Source organism: Cryptomeria japonica, chromosome 6, assembly GCF_030272615.1.
Source record: "Cryptomeria japonica chromosome 6, Sugi_1.0, whole genome shotgun sequence".
NCBI classification, from domain to species: Eukaryota; Viridiplantae; Streptophyta; class Pinopsida; order Cupressales; family Cupressaceae; genus Cryptomeria; species Cryptomeria japonica.
Window position 1 is genome coordinate 482,137,031 of NC_081410.1, and position 24,994 is coordinate 482,162,024.

Consider the following 24,994-nt stretch of genomic DNA (forward strand, 5'->3'; position numbering starts at 1 on the left):
TTATTTCCTACTAGGATCCTTTTTTTTGCTTTTACCAAATCATATTATAATTCTATGTTCTTTTTTTTAAATACACTATTTAATATAATATGGAAAAACATATGGTAGAGAGATGCTTGTTTATTGGTTCTTTAGATTCATCTTATTAAATTCAATCCACTTATAAATTGGTTGTATTTTTCTTAGAGCTAAAGAATGAACATAACACTCAAACCATTTATGTGCATGATAGCCAATTTCAACTTTGCAAAGGAAATTTGTTGTTCTTTATTGATATGCTGGAAATTTAAATACATGTCAAGATGTCCTATCTAGTTGTCAGCTTTTAAGCATTCAATTTACTCTTGTTATATAGCTGAAATTTTTCCTTGGCCTTTACTTTTAATGGTGGTTGAATCAGGGGTGCTTGTTCTCATAGATTTTATATTGAAATTTAGAATTCTACAATAATACTATGCTTCTATTACATTGTTCCAATGATACATAATACTAATTTATAGAACTTACATATTCTATAACCACTCTTTTACACAAAAAATCATGGGATAAAACCATAACAAACACTCATGAGTATGAACAAACTAACAAATGATTATTGTACATGTCTTAAATACACTAACAAGCTTATACATATGGAATGATGTAATATTCCTAACACCCCCCTTGATTACATCATTCTCCAAAGAAGGATAGGTGGACTAATAACACATGATGAACATGTTTAGTGGCTTATAAAATGCATAAGGTATGACCTTCAATTGGCTTGACCTTACTAGATTTTATCCAAACACATCTATCCATGGAATCATGACAGGGACAAATGCTTCCAACTAAGGCCATACAGCAAATTTGGATAGGGACAAACACATTCATTCACTATCACTCAACAAATGTGATTGGGGGCAAACACATCCAATCACAAATACAAATAGAATACTATACAATATAATTTTTTTGAGGAATAAGTCCTTGTTGTTGTGTATGCAACTCTCATAATTGATCTTTGCTACTCTAATCACAAATGATCTTAGATGGTCACTGTTGTCACAAAAGTTTGCACCCTTGCTGAGCTATCAACTCAGCAACCTCGTGAAACATGGAAACAACCCCGAAGTGTAGGACCTTGCACAATGGGGTTGAATCTTAGGAGAAGGCTAGCTTCCTTCTCAATCCAAGTGCAGGTGTTGAACCAATTCAACACTCCAAATTCTACTTCTAAACTGTAATGTCCCCTACTTGATCTATTTCAACATATTAAAATTGATTGATATTCTTCAATTAGTTATTAACAAGTGTTTATCTACTTTCCTCATTAGATGATTGATATCATTATTAATATAGATATCAGACCTTGTTACTCCCTCAAAGTTTACAGATCCAAGCCCTTACCTATCTTGGGTCTATACCCTCAAGGCTTATGGGTCGCCGATCCCCACCCTATCTTGGGACTTGACCTATTGCTTGGATTTAGACTGCCCCTCTTTGGAACATCTCATCCCCATCTTCTTAAATACTGACAGTAATAACATGATTTAGACTATAAGTACACTAACTTCTCATGTATTATAAATAAATATGAAATTAAGTATGACTGTCATACATATTGCAGTTTATAACAATATTATTACTAGATTCTGCATAACAGCTTTATCAGGCTTCATAGACTAAGCATACATATTAAGCACATCCCCATGTATACCACCAAGAACACATATGTTACTACCTGTAACTTGGTAACAATTCTGATCTGATCTGATCTGATCAATGGTGATGTCACTAGATGCTTTTGATTCCTTACCCTTTATATCTCTCAATTTGAGGGAGAGGTCACACCTCTTCATCATGTATGCCCTTTGGCAAGAGACATACCCTTTCACCATTAGCACCCTTTGAAAGAGTGCAACTCTTCATTATTTCTACCCTTTGAAAGGGACACAGCCTTTTATAATCAGATCTGCACTTATTATTTAAATCAGATCTGCACTTCTCATTTCCATTTCTTCCCCCCCTCAAATGAGGTTTTCTTCTCCCTTTTCTATTTCATTGTTGAGGGAGTCACAACTTTTCCTTTCACGTCTTTTGACTTTTCATTAACTTAATTAATTTTTAATTAATCATATTTAATTATATTAGTTTATATTTTAATTTTATTATTATCATTTATTATTAAATTCTATTTCAAAGTGGGGACATTACATAAACCAATCCTAACAACTTGTAGAGGAAAAGGGAAGAAGGAAATGCTAAAATGAAAGGAGGTGATTTACCAAGAAAAGAAATGTTTCTCTCCCCATCCAGATTTGACACAAAGAACCAATCGAAATACCCAGAAGATGCACAAACTTTAGTTGCATGAATGACCCCAAATGCATGTATGGAGGTTAGAATTTGCTGAATGTCAAAAGCGGAGAAGGTTTTCCACAAGTCACACCCAGAAACAAGTTAACACAACATATACGTGAAAGATAGCCACACAACATACAGTTACAATGAAGGTAAGAAAACATAAACAACATGCATAAGTTGAAGGAAGGGAAGAATGATGATTTCAATTCATTCTCAGGGCAATGGCCAAACTTACAGTTGCATAAATGCAAGGAAATATACAAGTCTTCAAGAGAAGTGGAAGAGCAAAGAGTAGCTCAAGCCAGCAAGGAGAGAACCCTTTACAATGAGACTTAATAGCCTATATAGCAAATTGGTCGAAGAGGAGAGACCAATGGTCAAGAAGAGGAAGCCTTGACCCTAGCGTGCACAAAGGAATGTCAGTCAGGGAAGGCAGGGAGGTGCACAGACCTGAAATGGTGTGTATGCAAGCAACTTGGCCATACCCTAACAAGGCAATCCCAAGAAGAAAAGTACCAGAAGGTGGATTGTTTGACATTCCAAAGTTAGAGCATGCAGACCTGACATAAAGGCCATCAAATAACCATAAATAAGCATGGCCCTGGACTCCACTTGATGCCAATCTTGCAAAAAGCATTAAATGTGCTCTTGTAGCTCCACAAATGAAAGTAGACGAGTCGTAGAGGTTGGTGGAGCATTAAGAGCCTTGAGTATTGATCGCATCATCTGGAAGTGTCACAAGTCATCAAAAGTCGGACGTCAGGTCTTGCCATAAGGGGAGAGGAGTCGGGAACCTGGGGGTTCCAGGGTCATAAGGAAAAGGCTTGGAACCTGGGGGTTCCGGGATTCTGGGGTCATGAAGGAAAAGGCTTGGAACCTAGGGGTTCCGAGATTTCAGGGTCTAGAGGAAAAGGCTTGGAACTTGGGGGTTCTGGGATTTCGAGGTCATGAAGGAAAAGGCTTGGAACTTGGGGGTTTCGGAGTTCCAGGGTCATGAGGAAAAGGCTTGGAACTTGGGGGTTCCGAGATTCTGGGGTTATGAAGGGAAAGGCTTGGAACTTGGGGATTTTGAGATTTCGGGGTTGAAGGGAGGAAAAAGCTTGAGAACTAGGAATTTCAGGATTCCGGGATTTTGGGTTCAAGGAATAGAAAGGCTTGGGAATTGGGAATTCCGGGATTCTAGGGTTCAAGGAAGGAAAGGGCTTGAGAACTGGGAATTCTGGGATTTCGGGGTTCAAGGAAGGAAAAGCTTGAGAATTGGGAATTTCGGGATTCCGGGATCAAGGAAGGAAAAAGGCTTGAGAACTAGGAATTTCTGGATTCGGGTTCAAGGAAGGAAAAAGGCTTGAGAACTTCCGCCTCCTGACAAGACAACACTTAATCCATTGGTTTTGTCCTTGATCAATTGGGGTAGCGTTGGTCCATGTAGCATATCTCTGATCGGTTCTCACTAATGGACCAAGGATGTCATAAAATGACAATATGAACCAATATTTGCTTAATCTTCTTGACACAAATACTTTTACCATTAATACAACTTTGTGGCCTTGTTGCTAGTGACTTAAGAGAGGACCCTGCATGTTCTCCACTCTCCTATGGTGCCATCCTCTAGGAGGTTTGCTACTTAGAAATTTTGGCTTTGAAGCTTTGTTTTAGAAAGGTCGCACCGACTTCCTCCACCCTCAAGATGGATGTTGTGTGCAAGCGATATTGTGTTTAGTTACAATTGATGCATCCTTAATTTTTCAACACTTTTGAATTTTGATAGACATACTTTTCATGATATTACAATTAATGACATGTATTGAAGGAGGAAAAATGGACCCTATATAAACAAAATGATACAAGTTGACTTTAATTTGCTTTGACAACATGCAATATTTCTATATTGGACTTTTAGATTATGGCCGAAAATATCTATCTGCCTTCAAATTTCTAAATAGAGAATGCTCTATTTTTCTCCATGTTATAAATATCTATTCTGCCCCCTTAATTAAAATAAGATCAAAGGTGTTGAACTCCACTTATAATGCACTTTGAATTGATAACACTTTTGATGCATTGAAATTATTGAAATGGCAATATATAGACAATCAATTCTATAAAACCTATAAATAATACTACTCAAGGCAAATTGGCCCAAAAACTAACATAATAGAAGCAGTCTAACAAAACTCTAGACATGTGATGAAAGGGACAAATCATAAAAGAGAAATATTAGTTAAGGCAAAGCCCAACAACTATCAAAATGACAACGGTGCCAAGAGTCAAGAACAACTGAAAGAAACCAAGAAGCAAAAAATGAGAGAGAATATTACAAGGGAAACACTTCTCATTTACCTACACTACCACAAAACCTTGGAAAATCACCTGCTTGAGAGACTGATGCCATACATATGTTTTTTTCTTTTTTTTATAGAAGTGCATTGGTTTGACAATTAGTGGAAGTTAACTCCATGTATTAATTTCCAATTCCACATGAAGAACACCATTGGCAACCATTGAAAGAGTGAATGAACTTGTGACCTCCAGAGTCTTGTAATAGTCTGTTTGTGACCAATAGATTTTTTATCACAAACTATAGATCAAGGCAAAAGAATTGAAGATCCTTAGGTAGGAATAGCTACAAATCGAACTTTTCACCTTGCTGTCCACCACCTTTCCATCTAGACACACCAGAAATTCCTCCCAAATGGAATGCTCACCATGTAGTTTTGTATAATCTCCAAGCCTCTTATTTGCTCCTTGCCACTTCCACTCAAATTTCTTTAAACCACATACCACCCAAAGGACAATGTTGATTAGGTGATTCCCAATTGACAAGGCAACCTGAGGACCAAACCTGGGCTAGCCATGTTGTACTCTCCCCATTATGCTATGCCCACTTCATTGGAATCAATCTTAGGACATATGAACTTCTAAATAGGCCTGGATACAAGTAGGCATTTGCAATCTTGATTGCACTAAACCTACAACTATGGTGACAACTCTAATACCATATAAAATTCAAAACTCTACAGTAATATTGTGCTTCTATTACGTTGTTCCAATAATACATAATACTTTTTAGGACTTACATCTAAATGATAATTAGTTGTTTGATAATAACAAAGGAGACAAAAGCTCCTTAAATAAGCAATTACAGAGGATCTTTCCATAATGGAAATGATTGAGAATGAAATATATAAACGAAATTTACTAAAATTGACTATCTGACATACAAAATAGAAAGTTACGAAGTAAACTACTTAAATGACTTAAGTGACCATTATAAGCTAAATAGTACAATATTACTCTAATACCCTCCGTTAATGGTCATTCTACTAGCTGCCCTACAAAAGACCTGACATAATTTGCAGTCATTTGGCCACGAATGCATAAAAGGCTGACTCCTCTTAAGTGTAACATGCATTCACTATGCAACATTAAATAACCACTTTTGAAAACAAGAAAGGAAATTAAACTTGCAACAACTATATTTTTTTTAACACAGCTGTGAAATTGAAATCATAAACTTTTGAATGAAACAGTAAACTAATCTAAAAAGATATAATCTAGTGCATGTGAAAATTCAACAATACAATTAAAGGAAGAAGAGAGGTTGAGTGATTACAATTTTTTTTGAAGTACAATCTGATCTTTCAAATACCTTTACCAATGATTTCGAGGGAAAGTATCATTAGGGTGCTTTTCTGCCCGACCTTGGACTTACTAGTCCCCCGTGTTGTTTCCTATTGGACATGCCTGACCCTTCGCAGGGAGGTAATGAGAAGTTGAACTCATGCCATCTGAGACTAGTGTTTAACCCTACACAATCCCTAGTCGATCACACACTATAGGCTACCCCTAACTATCATGACCTCTGATTGGGTTGTGTAACTGGATTAACAAACTGACTGACGCTCATAGATAGAAGCATCACCTTGGCCAAAGGTTTTAATATAGTTGCGATCAAGCTAATGCATGAAGTCAATGTTCATCATCCTACTCGACTGCAACTTAAACTCTATCAACTACACCAATAGACCCCCTGAATTTTACAAAATTATCTATACTGAGGGGCTTGGTGAGAATATCGGCTTGCTGCTCCGCTGTAGGAACATACAGCAACTGAATGGATCCGTCTTCAACCAACTGTCGAATGTAATGACAATGAAGCTCTACATGTTTTGTTCTTTCATGGAAGACTGGATTCTTGGCAAGTTTGAGAACTCCCTGATTGTCAGAGAACAAGGGAGTCGGACCTGCTTGAGATATTTGCGTATCCGCAAACATCCGGCGAAGCCAAACTGCCTCACAAGCTGCCTTAACTGCTCCTTGATATTCTGCTTCTGTTGAGGACAGAGCCACTGCCTGCTCCTTCTTACTAGTCCAAGTGACTGCATCGGATCCCAAACTGAACACATATCCAGAGGTTGATTTCTTGTCATTAACCGAGCCTGCCCAATCTGAATCTGTGAACCCATTGAGGCTAGGATCATGACTCCGAGTGTAAAGAAGTCCATAATCAGAGGTGCCTTTCACATAACGCAGCACACGCTTCGCTACTACCCAATGATCAGCCTTGGGGGTTGTCATGAAGCGTGAAATGTAGCTCACTGCAAAACTGAGATCAGGTCTAGTAGCAGTAAGATAGATGAGACTGCCCACTAGTTGCCTGAATTGTGTTTCATCTACAGTAGGAGAATCATGACAACTTCAAGCTAGTCTCCATAGGCGTGGAAGCAGGTTTGCAATCCTGCATTCGAAACCTGCCAAGCAAGTTCCTGGCATACTTAGACTGAGAAATAAAAATGCTACCATCAGTCTGCCAAACCTCAACACCTAAACAATAATAGAGAAGCCCCAAATCTGTCATATCAAAATCCTTGCACAGATCCTGTTTGATTTCTGCAATCAAATGTGCTGAACCGCCAGTAATGATCAAGTCATCCATATAAACAACAAGAAAGAGAATATCATCACCAAAGTGTTTGATATACAGATTACTGTCAGAAGGGCAACGTTGAAAACCATGAGCAACCAAGTATTGATCAATCTTAATGTACCACGTTGGAGGAGCTTGTTTAAGCCCATAGAGTGCTTTAACAAGTCTACATACTTGATGTTCTTTGCCGACAGCCTTGAAACCAGGAGGCTGCGTCATGTAGACTTCTTCCTGCAACTGACCATTGAGGAAGGCACTCTTAACATCCATTTGATGGACTTTCCATCCAAACTGAGTTGCAATAGTGAGAAGAAGATGAATGGTACTCATCTTAGCAGTAGGAGCAAATGTCTCCTCATAATCAATGCCCTTCTGCTGTGTGAATCCTCGAGCAACTAATCTGGCCTTGTACTTATCCAAGGTACCATCTGCATGATACTTGACCTTATAGACCCATTTGCAGCTAATGGGTTTCTTCCCTGGAGGAAGATCATAGAGAACCCAGGTGGTGTTCTTCAAAAGGCTCTGGTATTCTGCGTCCATTGCCTGTTCCCACTCTGGAATCCCTTTTGCTTCGGTATAAGTCTGAGGCTCATAAATGCTATGAATGTTGGCCATGAAAGCAAAGTTAACTGTATTTTGTTGCGTGCCCTTATTTCTGGAAGATCTACCCTCAATGAGCTCATCAGGACGAAGATCACTGATGGTCTTAGCCCACCACTTAGGCCGGAGAGTAGATGTGCCAACATCAGATGGAGGAGGAATAACTGGAACTAGAGGTGGAAGAGGATCTGGAACAGGTGGAAGATTAGCATCATCCGAAGGACGGAGGAAAATTCAGGTAGTGCATCATCAAATACAAAATCTGCATCATCCCTCCCATTAGGTGAACCAAATGGAAGACGAACACCTAAATCAAAAGCCTTCAAAGGCGGACCCTCAGAATTCTACTCAGAGGAGGAAAGCTGAAATGGTCCTCGATCTTCATCAAAAACAACATCGCGACTGAAGATGAGACGATCAGTGTCTACATCAATCAATTGGTAGGCCTTATGGTTGTCATTGTATCCTGTAAACATGAGCTTCTGACTCTTGGAATCCAACTTAGAGCGCTTGGCATCTGGAATCCAAACATATGCAAGAGAGCCAAAAACTTTCAAATGGCTGATCCTGGGTTTGCGACCAGTCCAGGCTTCCTCAAGAGTCTTCCCTTTAATAGCATGAGTGGGAGATCTATTAAGGAGATCGACTGCAGTAAACACTGCTTCTGCCCAATACTTCTTAGGAACATTTTTGTGTTCCAACATAGACCTAGCCATTTCTGTAACGGTGCGGTTACAATGTTCTACAACGCCGTTCTGCTGAGGGGTGTATGGTGTGGTTAATTGATGTTTTATGCCATGTGTATCACAGAAAGTGGATAAAGTAGTAGAACAAAACTCCCCCCCATTATCGGACCTAAGAGTAATAATAGAACAATCAGACTCTTTTTCTACCAAGGCCTTAAATTCCTGAAATATAGGAAACACATCTGATTTCTATCTAAGAAAGTACACCCACATCTTACGATTGTAATCATCAACAAAAAGTAAGAAATACCTGCACCCAGTAACAGAAGTAGTATTCATTGGACCACATACATCAACGTGGACCAATTGCAATACCTTAGATACTCGCCATGAGTCACCATCCTTGAACGGTGTCCTGTGCTGCTTCCTAGCTTGACAAGCGTCACAAACTTGCTGATTCAGAGTTTGAATTTCAGGTAAACCATGTATTAAATCTTCCCGAACAAGCTGAGCAAGATAATGAATGTTCAGGTGACCATATCGCTGATGCCATAGATGGGAGATAGAGGAGGATTTTGTTGCGAAGGCATGCTCAAGAGAATCACCTGTATCCACAAGTCTATAAAGATCATGATCCTCAATACCAACAACAACTGTAGTGCGTGTCGCACGATCAACAATAGAACACTTATGTGCACTGAAGATGACATCAAGCTGAGGAGAATGCTGCATAATTTGACTCACAGAGAGAAGGTTCAGTTCCATGCCAAGAACGTAGTACACATTGAGGAATATGAGATTCCTCCCACCAGATTGTATCTGAACGTTGCCCTTGCCAACAACGGTGTACTCCTCACCTCCTCCAAAAATAACTGAATCAGTATAGGGAGTGAATTCTGTAAACCAATCACGCTTGTGAGTGAAATGCCAAGAAGCACCAGAATCAATATACCAAGCAGAAGATTTCACATGGTTTGCAGGTCTTTTAGCTATGAAGGCGTAAAAGGCAGACTCTTTCTGCTCTGTGTGCTCAGTGACATTGGCTTTAGGCTGAGACCCTCCCTGCTTCCGCTGTTCGGAAGCGATCCGAGTGCAACAATCCTTACTCAGATGGCCATATTTGTGACAATAATTGCATTGAACCCTTTTCTTTTTCGAGCCTTCATGTGACTAACTAGAGCCCTTCGACTGAGAGAACTGAGATGACTGAAATTTGCCTTTATCCTTGTGAAAGGATTTGGCTGCAAATGCTTGCTCAGAGGAGGATGAAGTGGCACCGCTACCAAACTGTTGTTTCCAGCGATCTTGCTGCAGAAGTTTGTTGCATAACTCTGGAAATTTCAGATCAACATTCGTAGACGTAATGTTGAGAGTCTCTATGAAGTGCTCAGAGGAATTTTGGTAGACTTTTGAGGGTTATGACTACCATATCCTCTTCCTCCATTTTCCACCAATAGCTTCGAGCTGATCTCGAATGTCCTTAATCTTCGTGAGATGCTCCTGTAAGGAATTGCGTTCATCCATCATGATGGAGAACAACTGGTTCTTAAAGAAGAATGTTCGGCTTTCGTCAAATGTCTCATGCAACTCCTTCAGATGCTTACAAATTTCTGAGGCTAATTGACCAGAAGGAGCTGGTCATCTGTGACAGAGAGCTTGAGAAGCATGACAACTTCCCTATTGCGGTCATCAAATTTGTCTTGATCGGCTCCGCCTGCAGAAGGACGAGATTCTTTTCCAAGACAAGATCATCTAGGCGGCGATATTCGAAGATTGTCAGCATGCGCTGCTTCCAGGTGTTATAATTTTTGCCATTAAATTGCTGACTGCCTTCCAACATCAAGTTGGTCAATGACGCCATCTTGCACATTTCCCAATGCACGGAAAACGAAAATTAGAGAAGAGGCGATAGCACGGAATACAAAACATATATCCCAATGCAGAAAACAGAGGCAGATACAGGTACAGACTTAAAAAAAATTATGAAGTACGATTGACACGGATTTCAAGAAAAAATTTCGGCTGACCCAGAAAAATCCAAAGACAACCCATAAATCCTTGCAAAAAACCCAGAAAGAATCTAAAATCAAAATTGAAATCCGTTGGCACAAAATTCGAGGCTTGGAAAAACGATGCACCCTCAAAATTCCGAAAACAACCCAGTTGAGCTCTCGAAAAACCCACCAAGAATCTGCAATCGGAAAAAAAAATCGACTTGATCTAAAGGGAAAAAACCCTAGTCGAAAATGCAGATTTCCGTCCAAAAATGGTAGAAAAATTGCAGATGGGAAAAAAAAAAAAACAAAAAAAAAACAGATTCGCGTTGCCAAATAAACCCTAGCCGTCACGATTTTGGATGAAAATCGTGAAATGCAGAGCCGCCATAGGTAAAAAACAACACGAAATCCATCACGACGTAGCAGCAAAAAAAAAACTCCACGAAAAAACCCACAGGTTGTGTAGACAGAGAAAGATCGCGTGAAATGAAGGCACGTTAGAGAAAATCGCCCAGAAAAAAGATCTGCTGAGAATGAACTACCATAAAAAAACAAAATTTTTCATGACCCTGCAAAAAACAGCCCAGCAAATGTTTTCCAAAAATCTTAAAAAAAATCCAAAAATCGAAATTTTTAGAAAAATGAATTTCCCAAGGCTCTGATACCATATTACGAAAGTAATTTGGTAAAAAATGATTGTTGTATTTACGAATGATCATGAAGATCATTATAAAGAATTACAAAGAAATACAAAATAGAAAGTTTCTAATAAGAAACTAAAATTACAACATATTACATTATTGAGCATTAATAACTTAGGAAACTATAATATTAATAGGAATCTTTTGCAAGGAAGATATAGCTTAGGGATGACCACTTATCTCACAACTTGGTACCAAGTTCAACAGTAGTTTTCTATTGAGTGCTAAAGCTTATTTACATTGATCCTATTATCTGCCTCTACTTGAGGTTTGAAAGCGTTACTTCTTAAATTAGTTTAAGGTATGCAGCTTGCTGTTTTAAAAGAAAATATGTAACCTTCCTGCTTCACTTCTACATTTTCCTATTCATGCTATAAATACCTATGCATGAAGGAAACTAGATAGGCAACCTTTTCATTAACTTTCATGTCTGAGCTAAGCAGTGCTATGCACTATAATCGAGGTAACTCTACTCTGAATATATATATATATATATATACAACTCTGCTTCACAGAGCACGGAGTAATTACTGTTGCCTATATAGTCTTCTTCATGCGAAGGTTAAGTTTATTTCCATAGTCTCTGTTATAAGAGTAGAGTACATTTCAAAAACCAGATTCTACTTCTTGCAGGCTAGCCGCTAGAGGATAACATAAACATGCTCAGCAATTCCTTAATCTTTCATTGAATGAGTTGTAAGAACAGAGCTGTTTAATTAAGGTTTCGCTTATGTAAACGTACCTTGGTTTCCGTGTGCAGATCAGTAATTCTAAGTCCTTATGATATGAATTGAAACAATTCTAAAATATGTTTCTAGCTTAATCAAACTGACTCATTTTTATTAAGAAATATCTCTGCAGCTAAATAGGCCCAAATTCTAATGGGGTTGAGTTCCAAATATATTTATTAATTTGCTCTATAAGCTACGGCTGGCTGTATAATGAAATGCACTACCATTCTTGTCCAATTTAGAGCTTCTTCTAATGAAATCAAAAGTAAAAATCTTGCTTAATTCATGCAAAGAGTTCTTTCCTATCATAAATAAGAAGCATGGGAATGAATGCTATGAAGTCGTCCTGTGTTTGAGAACATGACTTAGTAATTGTGGCAAGTAATGATTGTTGTGATGTCTTTATCATAAATCCAACGCCCTCTGCTCCTTTCTAAGCTTCCATGGTTGGCAAATATAGTAGTATAGCTAGTCTTAAGCAAATTTAAGCTTCCGTTGCAGAACAAGAAAATACTTTAATACAGCGTAAGTTTTTCCTAGTAAAGAGTTTGTATTTCTTCTTTTTCTTTTGGAAAAGAAAAATCCCAACTGTAATGTTTTACGCATACCAAATGACTTCTAAATACTGCCAAAGAAAAACGGTTGGATTCATTTTGTTTAATTCCAATTCGATTTGATTTCATCTCATTCAAATTTGATAAACATGCCTCAATCTCTGCCCAACCACTATGTTGTTATTCGTCTCGAACATGCTTGTATGTACGTATATATACATGTGTGTATGTATGTATATACATACATGTATGTATATGTATATATATACATACATGTATGTATATGTATATATATACATGTATGTGTGTGTGTGTGTGTGTGTGTGTATATACACATACCTTTGTGCAAATTGCGGTTTAATTTTAATAATAATAATAAACAATTAGCTTCAAGAAGTTCCATAATTATAGGTAACATATAGAATAAAGATAAGGGTCTAAAAATGGTTTGGTCGAAGGAAAAGAATACCAAATCCAAGACTAGGACCCGAGGAGAATTCTCCCTCCTTATTCTAGTTCCCGTTGCGGATTCTAGTTGGAGTTCTTCATTCACACTATTATCTCCTCCACCCGATAGTTAGTGGGCGATCCGGTTAGTTGAGAGGCCCACAACAAGAGCGTATGGCCCTATAGTTCTAGCAGTCTTCGCTCTAGCCACCTTTGCTTCCATAGAATTGTAGGCAACCATCGATCAATTGATAATTTTGATTGCAGAGTCGGCTGGTAGCAACTTCCCTGGCGTCTCCTCCCACCCCCCAGGGGCCGGATCCACCATCAGTTACAGAGACATATATAGACCCACCAGCAGTTGCTTAAGCGAGCCTTAACCGAGAAATAACTCCCCTTCGCATGTCCCGCCGAACCTCTGCTCTCAGAGGTCAATGCTCTGCTGAGCCATGATGTTGCCCCCCCCCCCCCCAGGACTTACTTCCTTCTCTCTATCCCCTACCCCCGATTCTGAACAATGCTGATTGAACCGATAGAAATCAATTTGTTGGAAGGCTTCAATTAGAAACTATCCTACCAGCTTCATTAAACTATCCCGGAAGGGAGTTATGGGCTTATCTATCCCTTGTCTCTCACAGCTATCGGATGCTATTTCGTTGAGGTAGATCGGGAACACGTTCTTGACTCACACCCACCGATTGACCGAGGAATGAATGAACGTGCTCTGCAATTCATGAATCGAACGGCCCCCTCGATAATTGTAGGGGGCCCTTTAGAATAGTAGGGGGCTAGAATAAGGAAGGCGGCTCGCCTACAGGGGAATAGAATTGACTGGATAGTGGATAGCCGCCTCAAGATAGATAGGGGTTACCCCGTTAATGGATTGCTTCGGCCTATGCATAGGACCGACCGTAGGTAGAGCGAAGCGAGACCGGAGGGAGGGCCGGAGCATAGGCCAGAATATGCCTCTTGTCTGTCTCCTACTCGAGGAGGCTATGGGGGTTTATTAATGAACGAATTAATTGACTGATAATTGCACCCTCCTTCCTTGGAATAGGTGCAACAAACCTATTCCCATAGGAGCAATGGTAGGGTACACCCGTTGGTTCAAATGGTGTCGAGCACTCTCAATAGTAACCTCTCCCACATCCAAGTATCGATAATAAAAATTGGTGACGTACTTGTAAGCCATTCCCATAATTTAGAGAAGCCCTACTATTCTATGGGGAGTCCCAGTTGATAATACACAGATGAGAGTGAAGAGGAAGCCGCTACCAATGTACCAAGCTATTTCTCTTTATGTTGAGCATCTCCTTATGCCAGGGGACGAAACTACGGTGCCAAATTGGATCCTACCCTATACCTTCCTCCTCCCACCCACCCCCGTATGCTAGATTCTATACGTAAAATGCCTACCCCTACCAATAGAATAGCCCGCCCAATAACAACAACTATATGGGGGTGGGGGTGGGGGTGGGGGTGTTGGCATGTTACGTATAGAATCGAGCCCTATTATTCTATTATTCAACTATAGTCCCACCCCAACCTCTAGCAGGCTGATTAATTAACTAGTTTTCCCCCGATCGGACTACTACCGATAGGAGGCGCTGCCCAGGGCTCTACTACTATAACTATAACTATGACTATAACTATTAACTCATCCCAACCACTCATCCCACCAACTAGAGTCCCCCTCTTGGGCGACTATGCCCCCGACGGTAAAACCCTAATCATTTACATTGACCAAAATAGGATTACCTGGCACATACTGGTTAACGGTAACAAGGTTAATGTAAATCAACATGACTCAACTTACAGATGGATTTACAGTTGACATTTGAGTTCTTTTTTGTTACCTCCCGACCTGACGATACTTCCCCTCCCTTCTTGGAGGACGACAATCTCCTGCACACACTAGGTCAAAGTCAAGTAGATAGTCTGAAATCCTGACATATCTTTGTCATTGCATTTATTTGTATGAGGTGAAAAATCATGATGACAGATTATTGCAAAACCACAAAGATCCAACCACAAACAATCCTAGTTTTACAATAAATACAACTAGATTTTGTTTGATCTCAAAATCAATAATACCATTCACATGCCAAGTAGGGTTTGATCTCCATTGTCTCCTATCTCCATTGATCTTGTTTGATATATTTGCTCTTAGATTTTGTATTGTGCACAAGAGCTCAACAAAGAATGGATTGTGGTTGTGTAGACACTTGATCGCTTGAAGGCTTGATAAACGCATTAGCTAGGATTGTTGATTAGGACTGAAAGGATGAAAGAATCCTCTTATATATAAGATATTCTAGAAAATGGAGGGATAAGATGAAGAGGTGAAAAGATAAAAGGTTGGCTAGGAATCAGGATTAAAGGGTAGGTAGGAAAAATAATAAAATAAGAATAGGGTAGGTAGAAGAAATTAAAAGATAAATAACATGTGCCATGAAGGAAAAAGCTAATGAATTAATTAAATAAATAAAGATTTATTTAATTAATGGAGGAAGTGGGACCAATTAAATAAATAAAATATTTATTTAATTTAGGGAAAAGATAATTTAAATAAATATAAGTATTTATTTAAATAGGGAGGGGTTGGAAAAGAATAAATACATTAATTAAATAATTTTTTTTTTTTTAATTAATAGAAGACTTAGGATAAAATAATTAAATATATAAAAAGGACAATTTTAGGTGTCTACATATGATACTTCCCCTTCCTTCTCGGAGGACAATAATCTCCTGCACACACTAGGTCAAAGTCAAGTAGTTAGTCTCTGTCATTGTATTTATTAATAGCAAAAGAGAACATCTCATATTTCATCATGATTAATACTAAATCATCAACATATATGTTGCGAATCATCATTCCATCGTACTGAGCACAAGTATCAAAGCATAAAATAATATCAAAATATCTAGGGCACAAGTGGGATGTAACATTAAGCACGCTCTCCGAGATAAGCCTGCTATCGAGACCCTCCTTGGTTGGGTTTTTGATTAGCCAACTGCTTTCTGCAAAACTTGTGTACATGACCAAGTTTACCACAATAATGACATGTCATAGATTTAAGAGTCTTTGAAGAGTCATTAGGTGCGCTTTGTCCTTTTTGTTGAGTAGACTTGCCTTTGCCCATGTCCTTGGTAGTAAATGCCTATTCCACATTGGTCGTGTCACTACTGCTACAAAGCTACTGTTTCCACTTAGCTTGCTTGAATAGCTTATTGCATAGGTCATCAAACTTCAAGTCAACATTGGTGGATCTAATGTTGAGAGTTTCAATGAAGTGCTCATAGGATTGTGGTAAGGTTTTCAGTGTGATAACCACCATATCCTCTTCTTCCATCTTGTGACCAGTGGCCTCTAGTTGATCGCGAATGTCTTTGATCTTCATGAGATCTGCAAAGACATCTTGTCGTCCATCATAATCAAGAACATCATGTTCTTAAAGAAGAAAGCTCTGCCTTTATCTAACATCTTGTGCACATCCTTCAGGTGAGTTCAAATTTGTGCAACAATGTTGCCAGACGACACTTTTGAAAGCATCTCATCAATGATTGATAACTTGAGCAAAATAACCACTTCACAATTATGCTCATCAAACTTGTCTTGGTCTTTGCTTGCTATTGTGGGATGAGCAAAATTACCCAGAATAATCTGGTCTAGAATTCGGTACTCAAAAATAGTGAGTATCCTTTGCTTCCAAGTATTGTAGTTTTTGCCGTTGAACCTTTGAGTGCCTTCCAACATAATGTTGGGTAATGAAGCCATCCCTTGCGTTATCTAGAGATGCGTAAATTGAGATCAACTTTTAAAAAAAATTCGATATTTATTGACAACAAATCAGCAAATTATTGAAACCTATGATTCAAAAATCATCAAAAAATGCTACTAAAAAATGCTACTATGACCACCATGATTTTGTGGAAAAATCGTCAAACCTTCGATGTGATGCTGAAATCACATGATTTTGTGAAAAATCAGCAAAAACCTTGGTATTGTGGAAAAAATGGTAAAAACCCACAATTTAAAAATCATCAAAAACCAACAAAAGAGGACCACAATTTTTAGGAAAAACGCGTGAAAAACCCACCATGATTTTTGGGAAAAAATCATGCAAAAAACTTTGCACATTTTTTTTTGGAAAAAGCATAGAAATCCCACCAGTAGAGAACCCACAATTTTTGTGAAAAAATTGCGCAAAAAACAAAAAAACCCACGATCTTGAAAATCTGGATGCTAAAAAAACTTCAAAAATCGTGCCACAACAAAATCCTAGCCGTGCTAAGAATTGTGAATTTGGAAGAATGTCTGTAGGATGGTCCTGAAAAACCCTAGCCGGGAAAACACAAATGAGCTGGTGCAAATTTATTAATCCCTTGGTGATCAAAGAAGGGCACAATTCTGCAAAAAATCGTCAAAGCAGTTGTGGGCAGAAAAAAACATTGTAAGATGCCCACAATTTTTCAAAAAAGATGTGGAATGTAGAGGTCAAACGGGAGGAAAAATTCTACTGAAAAATATTGAGCTTGTGTGCAAAAGCACACCCAGATCGCATGAAGAAAAGGAAACTCATTGCGGTGCATGAATTGATGTATAAGAAAAACCACGACTTGCAGAAAAAAAACGGCGCGCATGATTTATAGAAAAAATGGCACGAATAGCAGTCTTTTGAAACGAAACTTGTAGGTTACCCATGGTATTCAGTATTAACCATCAAATAGAGCCACGATCTTCAAGAAAAACCCTTTGATTTTTTAGAAAAATAATAAAAAAACCTTCAAAAGCCCTTTGTTTGAGAAAACACAAAATTTTTTTCGTACGAATGTGTATGGTAAAAAAACCCATGATTTTTCATAAAAAAATGTTTCAAAACACTTTTGGAAATAAATTCCAGGTACTGAATTTTATTAAAAAATCGCCAAATAGATACCTCTGCTTTGATACCATTAAATTATAACTGATTGTTCAATATTAACTAGTGTTCCATGAAGACATGCCTGCCCCTCCCCCCCAAAAAAACCAAAAACCCATGTCCTTTGTAGGGGGACGTTTCCAAGACTTGGGGACTTGGGGGAAACCTCCCTCTGTTGGGGATACCGCCAGGTTGCTTGCTATATGGAACATGTCATTACATACTGATTACAACCTTTAACTTTGGGAAAACTAGTTTTCCTTTCATGGGGCACTCATAGAGATGTTATATTGCAGATTTTGCCTTGAAGATTTCAGTTCACCTCTATTTTTATATCAGCACCGCTCTCCCACCAACCTTCCCCCACTATCCCCTCATTGTCTCCAAATTTGGGCCCTTGGTCCCCCAGTCCTCGAAACTTGTCCCCACGTCCCTTGGTCTCCCTGCCAAGAAACTCCTTGGAATATTGATATTAACAAAGGAGACGAAAGATCCTTAAATAAGCAATTATAGAGGATCTTTCCATTATTGAAACGATCAAGACCTAAAGACAAATGAAAGTTACTAAGTAAACTACTTAAATTACTTAAATGACCATTATAAGCTAAATATTACAATATTTTTTAATAACATCTCCTATATTATAGAAGAGATCTTATAACCACTCCTTTACATAGATACTCACAGGATAAAACCTTAACAAACACTCATGGGTATTAACAAACTAACAAAGGATTATTGTACGTATCCTAAAGTCACACTAACAAATCTATAAATAGGGAAAGATTTAATATTCCTAACATTTTAGGCTGCTCTTTGCTCAACTTCTCATTTGCTTTTAGAACTGACATGGAACCTTCTAGCTTCCCTAGGAGATGCTATGTGATACTCCCCAAACTATGAAGCTTCCTTATGTAGTGGGAGATGCTTGCAGTACTCTTTCCCAATCTGATAAATCTTGCTTCAGCATCTTGAGGCACTCTTTCTTCTTCATGATCCTTACTGCTCATGTTTGACCTTCTTGTAGATATCTCCTATTGAAAGGGAAACTGATTCACAATGTCCTTTGGCACTAGCTGTTCTAATAATGAGCATCGGTTTGCAAAACTGCTGACCACATGGCTAGCACCCAAACTAAGAAACACAACCTACATTGGTACCAATTCGATTCATAATTAACATAGATATCCATATTTAGTTCATGGACACAAATATTATCTCTGAGAAACTAATTTATTGGATTATGTTATTTCGCCTAGTATTTTCCAAAAAGAAAATCAATTCTGCTTAGAAATGAGTTGCTTTCATAATGCAAATGATTATAGGTAGCTGCATGAATGGAATGAAAGAAGTAAATTACAGAATCTAACAAAAACAGAACCCATTCACAAGGGTTTTATCCTGAACAATCCAATACGATAAATTTCTGGAAGAATAAGGTCTATAGCTTCTCTTGTCGCCATCCCTTGCAATTTTGCAAGCCAATTTGCTTTCTTAAGGTCTCTAAGTACACTGACAATATAAGAGTTTTGTTCTTACAACTTTGCAAACCGATTTGTCTTCTCAAGGCCTCTAAGGACACTGGCAACAATTCAGTAGTGTCGTTGCAGGTTGCTATGCTTTGCAACTTGCTCTAACACTATCTTCTATGCCACACATCTTACAACTCTTAGGACACCCAATTGAGAAGATTTACATGATCTTAGAGGGTTTACATGTGCACAGCCACAAACCCAATAAATGGACTGGACAGAGAGTCAAATGGCGTAAGGTTCTGAAGAGACAAAATTCCAAACTCTCCAGCTTCCTTGTTTTCTGTGGAGCTTTCTATTTTTTCGTTTACTTTAGGGTTTCAGTTCTCCATGAATCTGTGTATGATGAGTTTTGTTTCAGCCAAACTAATAAGTTTTTCAGCTTCCACAGTTGCCTTTTGGTCCTTGGGTGTTCAGATCAACTCCAAACCTTCGTACATTGTGTCTTCTCCAAACTTTGTTTTTAATGCTGATTTGTCTTACTTTTAGTGCGGAAGTGTTTCAAGTCGGATACCTAGTTGGTTTGAGAAGTGACTTGAGATTAATGGCTTAGTTAGATGTATTTTACTAACTTGAACGATTCAATTTGGATAAACTTTGCAGCTATTGAATGTTAATGATGTAGCATCAGTAGTAATCCTTCATATTGATTGAGAGCAAATATGTGAATGGCCTATCGACCTCACATATTTGGTAATTCGATCACTTAGATTTAATCATACTTTTTGCCTTAGCCGATTTCTGATATTTTTATCTATTAAGCAAATTAATATTAATTAGAGTCGGTATTGATAAGTCATTATTAATCTAATCATTTTTGTTAAGCAAAGCAATACGGTAGATGATCGCTTGATATTACTAATCGCTGTGTTAATGTCATGTCCCCTCCTTGATCGGTATATATATCCTAAATGAGGCAAGTATTACTATTGATTAATACTATGATTAACAAATGATTATTTTTGAAATTTATTTATTTATTAAATAAATTATTTAATTAATATATATATTAATATTTATTCTGGAAATCTGATAAAGTCAATTATTTAATATATATTAATATATATAAATAATATTAATATATTAAATAAAATTAATATATAAAATAAATTATTAGAAAATATTAATATATTTAAATATATTAAAAGATGAAAATATGAATTATTAAATGAACGAATCAATAATGTTAATATTTAAATTTAAAGCATGTTAAAATTAACGGTCGTAAGTATTGGATGGAGTAAATGTCTTTACATGGAGATAACCCCACATGGAGAGCTAACTCCACAATGGCCCCTCCCAGCGGGAAGTGGTGGGACAGGGGTCGCAGCTTGGGTTGCGACCACCGTCACACCCCTTCCTGCGGAAGGGACCCCGTGGGGGGATGTGACCCTTCCCCTCCACAGGGTATTAAGGGAGGATCGCTGCAGAGCCAAGGAGGGGGGAGAGCAGGTGAGGAAGAAGAGAAGGTGTTCGTGGAAAAGAGCAGTCTACGAACAGCAAGGGAAGAGATAGGAACTGCGGGTTATGAAGAGGTAAGCAATGATTGAATGTTTTAATATATATGTTAATGGATATAATTAAATGCATATTTTAATAAATATGTTAATAAATGAATACTTTAATATATATATATATGTTAATGAATAAAATTTAATGCATATTTTAATATATATGTTAATAAATGAATATTTTAATATATATATATATATATATGTTAATGAATATAATTAATGCATATTTAATATATATGTAATGAACATAAGTAATGGATATTTTTAATATATATGTTAACGAAGGGTTTTTAGATGTTAAGGAATATGTAAACATATGTTAATGAATATGTGAAAATATATTAATGAATAGTTAGGAATATACGTTAATAAATAAATGTGAGTATATGATGTTTTCTGAATATATGTTATGGAATACATGTTAAGTTAGGAACATGTAAATGTAGATTGTGGAATGGAAAATAGTAATAAATTGTAAAATGTAATATAAATGTGATTGTATGATGGAGGCTATAGGGAGGAAATTCCCTTAGCCTAATGGAGGGATTATGATAATCCCTGGTAGGCAGTATATACTGAATATCTATATGCATATATGTATGGCTTGGTTGACGAAGTTCATCCAAGAAGAGACGGATTTGGCCGGTCCTCTCTGGTAGACTTGGATGATGGAATGCATCATCCAAGGCAAGGAATTGATTAGATATGACGGTCTTCCTTGGTATGGCTTGGATGTAAGAAATTACATCCAAGATAGGAATCGAATTAACCTTTGATTTCCTAGATGGCTTGGATGTAAGAAGTTACATTCAAGACGGGAATTGAATTAACCTTCGATTTCTTGGATGGCTTGGGTGTAAGAAGTTACATCTAAGACAGGAATCGAATTAACCTTCGATTTCCTGGATGGCTTGGAACCAAGATGGGTTCCAAGAAGGCGAGCCTCCCAGCCGCTTAAGGACATATCTCCGTACGACATCCATATCCTTTTTATTAGATAAGAATTGTGATTAGTGTTAATTAAGTAATTTAAGTTAAATTGCAAATTAGATTAGTTATATATATATGTTTGTTGTATTCTAATAATCTGTTTTGCAGGACAGTGATCTCTAACTAGCAGGGACATTACAGTTAATGAACAAGCGATATTGTTATTGTTGAGACATGGACCAGCTAGGACACGAACCTAGGACCTTCCATACGCTGCTGGAGTGCTCTACCACTGAGCTACTGGCCCCTCTTGGACCAGTCCATCGTTGGTCCGGGTGTGGCTTAACACCAACAGTTATAACCCGTCACCTTTATGGAAGGGTACGATACTTTATGAGAAGTCGTATCTCCTTGAGTTGATGGGAGATACGACTCTCATCATGATATAACGATACTTGGTTTACTGTTGTCGCTGATGAACCTGATTCTACCAGACCTTGATCAAGTATGCAGCGTTGATAATTATTGGACAACGACTTACAGGTAGCTAGTTAGCATTTGTTATACGAAGGCATGATAACTAAACTATCGACAGATACCATAATCAACATTGATTATGTAATGAGACAACGGTTAGTGAAGCGACAATAATCATGAAGGCAACAAGTACCAGTCGATATCCCTTGACTAATCTTCATCTTTAATAATATAAAGGGATGTGATTAAAGGTCACGAACAAGTAAGGACATGTCTATTCCGGGTGAAGAATTGCCACTGCTTCATGTTATAAGATATTTAACAATACTCAATCAGAAAGAACATATGAAGTTGTGAGGATAACAGGAGCAGTTGGTATCGTGTTGAAAACAGGAGCAGTCGATATAATTGCACTTACAGCAGTCGATATTTTGTGCATACATCAGTGACCTGCAATATTATGAACATTGTGTGATCTTTAGTTACAACTGCTGTGTATAATTACTACATTATAATTTAAAATTACCTATATATAAATCTGATCCACTTCAACATGGTATCAGAGCCAGCCTAAGGACAGATCAGATCAGATTTATAAAAGCGAGATTATCCTTCTACAATCATCATCTCCTATCAACATCAAGATGGTGAATGGGATTAGAGTTGAAGACAGACTTGAAGGAGCATCTAACTTCGTATCTTGGAAGTTCAGAATCATGCTTGAGTGAAAACGAATTAGATGGATTTGTGAAGAAAGCCATACCGGAACCAAAAGAAGAAGATGAAAAGCTTCAATGGACGAGAAAGAACAATAAAGCCATGAAGATGTTAGTTGACTCAGTGAAAGATCATATTGTGCCAACTATCTCCAAGATGGAGACTACCTATGGCATGTTCAAATCACTAGAGAACATGTATGAGATTAACAACACAAGCCGAGCTCTTTCTCTAAAGCAACAACTCCATTATGTCAAAATGACAAAAGGCGAATTCATGACCTCATAATTCATGAGGATTACTGAATTGAAAGATCAACTCTCTACTATTGGTCACACAATAGAGAGCAAAGAGTTAACCATGCTGGTACTAAATGGTCTCCCCTCCTCATGGGAGGCATTTATTCAAGGGATAAGTGCAAGATCAAAACTTCCTAAGTTTGATCGATTAAAGCAGGATTGCATTCAAGAAGAGTCTAGATTGGCTATCAGAGGCATTGACCAAAGCTCCATAAATGAAGATATTCATGTCCTTGCCTCCCATTCCACAAGGATAAAAGGTAAGAAAGGACATTTCAAACGGAAGAAAGATAAGGAATCTAATGGTGCTCCTACATTCAAAAGAAGGAAGGATATTTTAGAAATCCAATGCTTTAGATGTGACAAATATGGTCACTATGCAATGCAATGTCCTACCAGGACTATGCCTCAAGCTTCCATTGCGGATGTTGGTAAAACTCCTCCAAAAAAGGGTTCAGATGGATTCATATTCTGATTTGAAAGAGATAAGTTTTTTTGTGGTTGAATAATGTTCATGAATTTAATATGTAGTTTTTTTGTTAATTCATGTAATTACATTATGCGTGTTATTTGTGAAACAACTTTGTCAGTAGATGTTCACTTGCGACAATTGCATTTGGATATCTTGTGTTTTAAATTTCTTCAATTTACTATGAGAAATTTGTCCCTTACATTTAGGACATCTTTAGAATCACAGTATGTTGCTTTTCAGGCTATAGAGTTTTGAAGTTCTATTTGTAATGAATAGATTGAAATTCAGGAGGAATATGCAGAGGACTTTAGTGGAGATTCTGATATTTTGCATTTCTATATTTTTTATCAAACAAATATCTACCTGCAGAGGTGTAACAGTTCACTTGTGAAAGTCACAGAGGCACTTGTGCTGGTAATGATAGCATCTAGGGTTCAACGCCAAGTTGAGACAAGAGGACTCTCTTAGTGAGAGGGAGCGTACTAAAAGGGGATGCTTCCATGACAGAGGGAGCAGCTAAGAGGATGTGCTTCTATTGATATCCGAGGATCTTGATTATATTGGTTCAGAGGGAGTGGACCATGTCAAGATGGTTTCTCTAGTGATCAATCAAAGGAATATGATTCATGAGATGGAGTCCCATCTATGTAGGCTGGAAGGCCTTTATGCTGACTTCTACGTCATGATATTTTTGGATAGAAGAATACTTGATGAGCTTGGAATATACCAAGAGTGATGCAGACTCCAACTTTGTATTACATGAGAGGTCAAAGCATGTGGAGATCAAGTATCACTATGTTAGAGACATGGTGAAAAGGTATGCTATTCAGTTAAGATACATTAGTATTGATGAGCAGACATCGGACATTCTCAGCAAGCCTCTCTTCAGAATAAAGTTTGTATACTTTCGAGGTAAGCTTGGTATGGTGGAGAATTAAGCCCTAGCTGAGATTGAGTCTCAACATCATTGATTTGTTTATATTTTCATCCTAATGTATTCTTCTCTTTATAAGATGTTTAAGGTGTAAACTCTTGTTAATGCATTTCTCTTTGAGAGAGACTTAAGGTGAAAGCCCTTATCTACACCCTCTGATATGGTTCATGGTGAATGTCATGTGTGTGACTCCATGACAATTTTG

The 24,994-nt window shown here is 37.7% G+C and overlaps 1 protein-coding gene across 4 annotated transcripts in view; it reads left to right on the forward strand.

Moving 5' to 3' along the window:
* Positions 1-24,994, forward strand: part of LOC131052781 (serine/threonine-protein kinase TOUSLED) — a 167,900-nt gene that overhangs the window by 59,758 nt on the left and 83,148 nt on the right. The gene's annotated exons all lie outside the window — the stretch shown is intronic.